Source organism: Echinops telfairi, unplaced genomic scaffold (assembly GCF_000313985.2).
Source record: "Echinops telfairi isolate 266 unplaced genomic scaffold, ASM31398v2 ScPeMD7_3533;HRSCAF=4204_0, whole genome shotgun sequence".
In the NCBI taxonomy this organism is placed as follows: Eukaryota; Metazoa; Chordata; class Mammalia; order Afrosoricida; family Tenrecidae; genus Echinops; species Echinops telfairi.
In genome coordinates this window covers 14,508,837-14,518,425 of record NW_022107431.1, presented here as the reverse complement: position 1 = coordinate 14,518,425, position 9,589 = coordinate 14,508,837, and the positions used below count along the sequence as shown (strand labels likewise).

Here is a 9,589-nt window from a genome sequence, read left to right as displayed (position 1 = left end):
CCCCCAGGACTTGTGTCCATTAAACATTCCTGAATATCCATCACTCAGTCCTTATTCATTGACACAAGTCCTGGGGGATTGATGGAGTTCGAAACACCTTATTTCTGATGAACTCGGAAACTCCACCTTGAACGTTTACCATAAGACCTGTTGGCTGCAACAGGGGGAGGTCTAAACCCTAGAAACATGTATCTGAATGGTTTCCCCATGTCGCTTAGATGTTGGCTTTGAGAATTAAGATGTCACTTAAGAGCAACCAATCTGTCAGAATATGAGGCAACACAGATTCACATAAATTAGAAGTGAAGCATTAAAAAGAAAGTGTTTTAAAGGGTGTTGAAGTGTTCACAAAATGTCTTCCAAAATCGTCATCATGTTCATGATGTAGTTGTTATGGGTTGGGCAGTTCTGTGCTCCTCTAGCTGCTGCGATTGCCTCCTGTGAGGGCTTCCTCAGCATCTGAACAGACACTGGGAACTAGCCCGCCTAGGTTACCTTTGTAGGTTAAGACTATAAAACAGTCATATCTTTTGAGTTCCTAGGTGAGACAAACATGTATGCTTCTCTTAGCTACTGAAGCACAAGGCAGATAGTTCAAGTCCGCCCAGAGGTGCCTCCAAAGGAAACCTTGGGGATCTACATCTGAAAAAACAGAAATCCAGAACCCTAAGAAGCAAAGCTCTGCTTTAATTGATATGGGATTGGAAATCCGTGAGTCAGAATCCACTGGATGGCAATTAGTATAGCTGTTACTTCACATATATGTTCACACCACAATCATGTCTAATGTTCCAGTTAGTTTCTAAATAAATTAGGTGCCATCAAGTTTATTCTGACATATAAGGGGTATCCCAAAAAAGAAAAAATGGATTTTTTTTACAAAGCTATGTATTTAATTGTTTTGTTTGGTTTTGGTTTTTACAAACACAACCTTAGCACCTTCAAAGTACTCTCCATTACACTTAAAACATTTGTCAAATCTACAATTCCATTCTTGGAAACATTTTTCAAACGCATGTGTTTGGATGTCTGACACCACCTCCCTTCTTCATATCTTCACCTCTTCCACCTTGCTAAACTGTCCTTCTTCATTAGTGGAAGGACATGTTTTCATGTCCTTCTTCATTAGTGGAAACAAAAAGAAGTCAACCTGAATGAGGTAAGGTAGTAGGGTGTGGGAGGCAAGAGAGGCATGATGTTTTCACCAAAAACTGGTGCACTGAGATGGCTGCATGAGCAGGTACATGGTCGTGGTGGCAAAACCAGTCCCCTGTCTGCCATAAATCAGGCTCTTTTTGTCACACACTGCTAGGTTATCTTTTCAAAATCTCTAAATAGAAAGCTTGATTAACAGTCTGACCTGGTGGAACAAATTCCAAAAGCACTATGAATTGACATTTACATCTATTTGGGAAGTTGGTGTCCAGAATGAGGTTTGTCATCAATCAACATTTCACCTTTTTTGAAATGAGAAAACCACTCATACACTTGAGTTTTTCCCATAACACTGTCCTTGTAAGAACAGTGAAGCAACAAGCCCACATGAAGAAGCACACCAGCCGGTACGAGTGTGAGGTGTTGAGACTGGGCAACGGGCATCAGAAGATTCACAACGAAAAGTAAACAAGCAAATGAAAACACATTGGTGGGAATGGAGGGGGGTTGGAGTGGAGACCCAAAGCCCTTCTATGGACAATGGAGCATCCCCCCACAGAAGTGTCACAGGGAGGTGGTGAGTCAATCAGGGTGCAGTAGAGCAGTAATGGGTCATGCAATATACCTCTGTTTCCTGGAGGCCTCCTCACCCCCCGCTATCATGACCTCAGTGCTGCCTCCCAATCTAGACTAGACGGGAGCATGCACATAGGTGTAGGCAAGAGATAAAACTCACAACACATGGAACCCAGGAACAGGAACGGGAATAGAGATCCCAAAAGGGTGGGGGGAAGGGGGGGAGAGGTGGGGAGGGAGGGGTCACCAATCACACCAGCCAGGGGGAAGAACAACAGAAACCAGAGGGAAAGGGAGATGGCAGTCAGAATGAGATTTGAAAATAATCAACCATCCACAATCTATCAGGGGACCACGAAGATTGGGGAGCAGGGAGGGAGGGAAAAAAGGAGGAGCTGATCCCAAGGGCTCAGTGGAAAGCAAGTGTCTAGAAAAGAACGAAGGAATATATGTATGACTATGTCAGATACAATTGATGTACGGTTTGTAACAAGAGTTGTAAGAGCCCCCAGTAAAGTGATTTAAAAAATGTATTTCAAAGATACAGTAATCAAAATAGTTCTGATACCAGGATGATTCTCAAGAAGCAAGTTCATTGCCATAGAGCCCATTCTGACTTGTAGCGATCCCAATGGACAGGAGGAAACACACCTGTGGACTTCTGAGCAGACAGCCTCCTCTTTCTCATGAGAAGAAATTAGTTGTTTGGGGCTTTCCACTCTGAAGTTAGCACCCCAATGTATAAGCCACGAAGCCACCTGGGTTCCTCCGGTACCACAATAGGCATATAGGATAGTGGAATTGAATTGGGAGCCCAGAAATAAGTAAACTCATGCATCCGTTGAGAGACTGATTTTCAATAAGAGTGCTAAATCTATTGGATGGAAAAGAATAATGTGTTCAACAGATGATGTCGCAATAACTATAGCCCTATATGCAACATAATGAAATTAGACTCAAGGAAATTCACACAGTGTCTAGAGATGGAAAATCCCAAGTATTCAGCAACAGGTAAGTGGATAAGCAATTATTATATATACATATAATGGAATATTATTCAACTATAAAGTTTAATAGTACTATTGCTAGCTGGAGATGACTCTGATTGTATTTGAATATCTTGTCTTCTGACTTGCGGTCCAGTCTTGTGCTCCTATGCTTGTGTTTTTTGTGCAGAATTAACTATAGACTTAAGAGATACTTTCAATGATATTTCTTAAGGACTTCTCATATTTAGGTCAGTATCTAAATAATCTCCAATAACTCACATTGAAAATGGGGTGGAAATGGTAACATTGTGCAACCAATCTAGATCAAGTGATAAAACACTCTTCTATAATTTTAAAATCTATGTGCTATAATCATCATATTTTTAAAATGTTAAAAATAATAGCTGGTTGACACAAACATGAAACCAGATGTTTAAAAAGAGGAAGTATCCTAAGAATCACCCAAGATTCATTTGGGTCATTCTTGTCTGTCACATGGGTCACCATGAACTGGAATTGATTCGGTGGCACCTAGTAATAATAATAATATACTCAGATTGTGACCATGTCTTTTGTAAGGCAAATCAGAACAAAGTTTAGCTGATGGAACACAGACAATGGACGAAGGGTAGAGATGCTTCAATTAATAGGGAGAAAGGCCTTAATTAGTGAAAAAATAAGAAGTTGGTTTAAATGTCACAGTAATCTTGTAAAACGGACCAGCAAGCACACACTCATAGCAACCCTATAAGACAGGGTAGAACTGCCCCTGTGGGTTTCTGAGACTGGAAGTCCTTCCAGGTGTACACAGACTCCTCTCTCTTCTATAGAGTGGCTGGTAGTTAAAAAGGGCTGACTTTACTGCCAGCAGTCCAGTGAACGCATAGCCATTATACCACTAGGACTTCTCACTTAGGAGAGTCAAAAGTTGAAAGTAAATATGTAGCAAAGAGAATGTAACATTTTAATGAACAATACTATATTTAATCCTCTTTTCTCTTTTTGACTGTGATAGTTTGTATTTTAAAATTATGTACAAAATTGCATGACACACAAATTATATATATATATATATATAATATCTCTCTCTCTCTCTCTCTCTCTCTCTAAAGCAAATATGTAAGAGCCCTGGTGGCATAGTGTTTACATGTTGGGCTTCTGACCTCAAGGTCTGAAGTTGGAAACAACAAGAGAAAAACAGAACGTTTTACACCCGTAAAGAGTTAGAAACCCACAGGGGCAGTTCTACCCTGTCCTACAGGGTCACCGTGAGTCCACATAGACCACCATTTGTGCAAGACAAAAAGCAGAAAACAAGAATAGCTGCTTCCCCCCTCCCCATTTTTTAATGCTCTCGATGGCTCTTGTGAATTGATAAAATATGGGACTGAGTCGGTTCTCCAGACCTCTCCTGCTTCCAGTTAAGGAATTTCTTCTTCAGCTGCTTCAGCTCCAAGACCATAGCTTACAACTATGAAGTGAACTATTAATGGGATGAAATGGGCCATAATGTTCTAGTGAGAAGACACAGAATATTTTTCCCTGTTGCATCGTCCATTATGTGAATTTCACCAAGCCATTCATCCTCCCCGAGATGTGTTTATTTAACATCTATAAACTGGCAAGAATGGCAGGGGAAATGAGGACAAGTAAATCATGGCCTCCACACTTTCCATCCTTTGGATCGCTATTCTCATGCAAGGTATCGCCCAAGGGGGATAGGCTAGGATCCTGTGAGGTTGGACTTAGGGTCAGGGTACAGGAATAAATAAAATAGATATCGGAATTGTGGATATTGATGTAATCAAATGGATCTCTGAGTTAAACGGAAATACAGATGGTAGCTTAAGGTATGTTCCATGCTTCTTCTTGGGTTCCCCCGTACAGAATCCCCAATGATTCCGCATTCTTCACCTTCTGGCACCGAAATAGCAGGTGCCGCTTTGGTTAGTTGCGATTTAGTAGCATTGACTCATGATGAGCTCAGAACAAGCCATTTCCAGGTTCTGGGGAGTCTTCATGAGAATCTATAGGGAGAGTTTTAAAAAATGGCATATTGTGTTTATGATGTAATTTGAATAATTTCATTGAGGAATGAATATTCAATTTTGGAAAAATACACTATTAAGCTGATCATGATCATTACAGATGTTTAAAAAGTAAATCTCTTCAGATGCATATAGCACAATATGATGGACAAGGCAAAGAACTGGGGGCCTCGAGCTCAGATTGCTTGTTTCAGCAGCTAACCTGGCAGGCAGCGTTACATCTGATAACTCTCTGACCCATTTCATCCACTCTTCACGGGGAATGGCATGATCCCCCAGCGTCCTAGTTTCAACAACAGAGTTTAGAGCAAAGGAATCCCATCTCTATATTTCTCAGTTCATTTCCCCCCATGGACTTTTCTACATTTGCAAAGTGTTGTGCATCAAAGGTGCTTTTTTTATCCAATTTGACCATACTTCATTTCATTTTAAGTTAATTGTCTTTTATTTTCCCTTAATTAGTTTGCGAGCATTTCATTACACCTTATAAAATAAAAAGGCATGCTTTTCACTTGCCAACTCCATCCCATTTACAAGGTAAATTATTTAGACAGAAACAAAAATTAGAACTGCTTTGCAGGAATTGTTTGTGACAAACCTCTATTCACCGGCCCTAACAAGCTCTGCTCCAGGTGCTCCCAAACTGATCTTATTATTTAAATAAATGTCTCCAGAAGCCTGGAAATTGACCACCTGGTTCCTAACTCTCACGCCATGTTTCATGTATGATTTATAAACAAGGACTCGGGCAGCTTTATTTCCCTTTAGCACCACAATCTCATCCAATGATTGGTCGTTCCTGTCTGGATGTAAGATGGTCTTGAAGATGCCATTGTTTCAAGACCTCAGTACTTCTTGGAACTGTTCAGCTAGAAGCTTCTCACTAAGAATCAATATCGACACCCTCCCCCAACCCAGCCCCATTACACACGTTTAGTCGCTCTTTATTTACGGGTTTTCTGCCCATCAGGTTTTACTCATCAGATTAAAAGAAAGTGGGCATGTAGACTGTGCATGCAACATGAAACTCAAGGCCCGGCGATCCAGGGAATGTCAGGTCAACTCCAAACGCTAGATCCTGAGCCAGTTTCGTGCTCCATAAATACCCACTTCATACTACGGTTATGGTGGTCACACTCAAAATTCTGTTGGTTTAAATGTACTTCTTTGTTTTAAGGCAATTATCCCAATATTTAGGCCTTTGATATTTTTTCTATTTAAGTATATTTTAGGAAATGCTAGTGTGTATGTAGTTAGTTTGGCTGAAGTCAATACACTAACATTTCTGTTGATTGGAAACCATAGTTCTAATTGTGGAAGTAAAAGGTTTATCCTTTTCAAGTGCATCAAAGGTTTACTGAATGGGGAATCAAGTTGTGGGGATGCCTGTTGCCCTGTCTAGTTCCCCTGCAATGACCCAGCCAGCAAAATGAATGAATCATCAATCGGTAGTTAAAATCTGAGTTGAGCTGAAACAGCTGAGCGGCCAGGTGTTGAAGTATTTGATTAAGACAATAAGATTAGTACAACAAGCACAAATGAAAGCAACAGTCAAGGCTTTAACCACGTACGGAGACAGGATAAGCACAGACGGTCCTTGATTCCATTTCTCCAAGGAATGGTGCTGGGGGTGAGTTAACGTGATGTTGGGGAATTGGCTTATGTCCTCACGATTCACCCACAAGCAAACCCACATCAAAACTCACTGCCGGATCAATTCTGAATCGCAGTTCTCTTATGGAACAGGGCAGAACTGTCCCTGTGAGTTTCCAAGACTGCAATTCTTTACAAGAGTTGAAAGCTTCATCTTCCTCCTGTGGCGTGGTTGGGGCTTTCAAACTGCTGACCTTGTGATTAGCAGACCTACACTTAACCCACTCCACCACCACAGCTCCACTATAAACAAAAGCCTTCTGCAATTTATGGATCTAGGTGCAGGGTGGAAGCAGAGGGTGCAGACTGAGAGTAGAGGTTGAGGGTGGAGGTTGAAGGTGAAGATTAAGCTTTGAGGAGTACTGAATACTAAGTCACTGTAGAGATAAACAATTTCAAATCCGCTCTTCCCCACCCTCCACCTCTAACCCCTTGAAAAAAGTCTTAGCAGAGATCCCTAGAGCAGGCTGACAGCTGACCCAAAAAACAAAAAGCAAATCTAAGTCTGTTCCAATTCCCAGCAAACCTATGGGGGCAGAGTACAACTGCCCTTTTGAGCTTCAAGGCAAGAACCGACAGCCTCATCTTTATCTTGCTGAGTTAGCGATGGATTTGAACAGCTGACTTTGAGGTTAGCAGTTCCACGTGGCCCACTACACCACAATACATAGGCCTCAGAGTGCAGGACCTGGAACCAGGAAAGCAAGTATGGGTCAAAGCACAATCCCCCTGGGATGGGGACACTCACCTCCAGTCTTTGCTTGAAATTACCTTCAGCGATCTAGAGCACTGGCTATGCCTCAAGTCTGGTGTGGAGAGGACAGCTTCCCCATGAGGTCTGTCCGAGAGTGTCTGTGTAATGGTGCTTGCCTATTCCACGAACTGCCAGAACAACAGAATCATGTCATGAAAGAAGTGCAGCCAGAATACTTAGCAGTGAGGATGGAGAGGCTTCATCGCACATACTTTGGACGTGTTGTCAGGAGAGCCCAATCAATGGAGAAATACACCAGGCTTGGTAAAGTCGTAGGGCAATGAAAAAAGGAAGTCCCTCAACAAGATAGATTGCCACAGGGGCTGCATTGATGCGCTCAGACTTAAGAACCATTGTGAGGATGGCAAAGGACCAGGCAGTGGTTCATTCCGTTGTCCCCAGGGTCTCTGTGGGCAAGAACCAATAGGAAAGCACTGAACAACAACGGGGTTGAACTGGAGAACCCTGGGAGTTTAGTGGGTTATAAGCTGGGCTGCTAACCACAAGGTCAGCAGTTTAAAACCACCAGGTGCTCTATGGGAGAGAGATGAAGTGTTCTGCTTAGAAAATCACAGATAGAGTAGAACTCTGTCCTTTAGGGAGTCTATGAGCTGGAATCAGCTAGCAATAAGGTGGGGTTTTTTTGGTTGTTTTATGGTGCCGCTGAAAAAAATCGCACATAGGGTTTGGGCCAGGTGTAGACATTCTTCACCCATAGGACTGCTTCTTTTAAAAAAATATTTATTGTGTTTAATGTGAAAATTGACTCTGAAAATTAGATGACCCCTTTCCAACTTTTATACAAGTTTCCCTTGATTACAATTTTTACAATATATCAATATATTTATAATTTCTGTTCTTTTTTGTTTCTTTTCTGTTTCCATTGATCTAGCTTCCCTTCCTTTCCTTGTCATCTCTTCTTTGTTTTGGGTCAATATGGATCATTTAATCTCATATAGTTAATTATTTAAAGGATCCAATTACTCAACATTGAAATGTGTTTATTTTATAATCAAACCTATTATTAGACTGAAAGGCGTGCTACAAAAATAGCTTCAACTTCAATTTCAAAGATTATTTTGAGACAATAGTCAAAGAGTTCTTCTAGTCTCTAACAGTATCATCTTATTTGTTTTAAAAATTGAATTTTGTTCTATAGTTTTCCTACGTCTTACAGGATCTTCTAATGTATCCCTGGACAGAATGGTGTCCAGTGGTTTCCAGGCGTCTGCTACCTCCTCTGGACGCACCTTAGCAGAGCCTGGTTTGTGAGAGCTAGTTTCCTCCTTAAGGACTGATCTTTGCTTGTCCTCAGCCATGTCCCTGCAGGCACTTGGACGCACTGATGACAGCCTAGTACACCTCTTTAGTCTATTGTCTTCATATATACTGCCTTTCTCCATCTGCAATGCTCACACCCTTTTTGCATAATTCACTGGAGATCAGAACATGCTGAAATCCCTGCTCCTGTGCTTTTATCTCATCCCAAAGAGAAGGGACAGATATGTATGGTGGCATTTTACTAGGGGGTTGGATATATGACCCACAAAAATGACCAGTCTTGGAGATAACATATATATTTTCCACATTCACATGCAAACAAAGGAGGTAAAATAACTCACCATTGGGCCTAAATGGAAAAGTCTTCCTGAACATTACAATAGTTCTATGCCTGAAACTGGGGTGTCACTAACCTCCAATCAAGTGTTAAATCAGTAGATTTAACAAAATACTGTAAGCAGTGTGTCTCTTTAAGATTTCATTCCTACTTTCTAAAATAATACATTGACAGGGAGTGAGCAGAGTTGCGGGCCAGATTCAGAAGAGAACTTGGAACAAGGGATATCATTACTGATATCAGATGGCTCTTGGCTCAAAGCAAAGGATACCAGAAAGCTGTGTACTTGTGTTTCCTTGTCTAACCAAAGACATTTGACTGTGTCGGCCATACTAAGCTGTGGATAGCCTCGAGAAAAGTAGGAATCCCAGAACACTTCATTGCACTCATAAGGAACGTGTATGTGGATCAAGAGGCAGTTGTGTGGACAGAACTAGGGAGTACTGCATGGTTTCAAATGAAGAAAGGTGTGCACCAGGGTTCTATCTTCTCACCATACTTGTTCAATTGAGCAAATCATCAGAGAAGCTGGCTTATTTGACCTTTTAACAACCTGCAATATGCAGACGAAACCACCTTGCTTGCTGAAAGTGAGGACGAATTGAAGCACTTGTTGATGAAGATCAAGGAGGTAGCCTTCAGTATGGATTATGACTCAATGTGAAGAAGACAAAAATCCTATCATCACAACTAGACCAATAGGTAGCATCATGGTAAATGGAGAAAAGTTTGAATTTGTCAAGAATTTCATCTTACTTGGATCCATATTCAATGTTCATGGAAGCAGCAGTCAAGA

General features: G+C 41.3%; 1 pseudogene; it reads right to left on the bottom strand.

Annotated features, from left to right (window-relative positions):
- Window positions 1-8,494, bottom strand: part of LOC101648455 — a 19,343-nt pseudogene extending 10,849 nt beyond the window's left edge.
- Window positions 8,495-9,589: the final 1,095 nt, after the last annotated feature.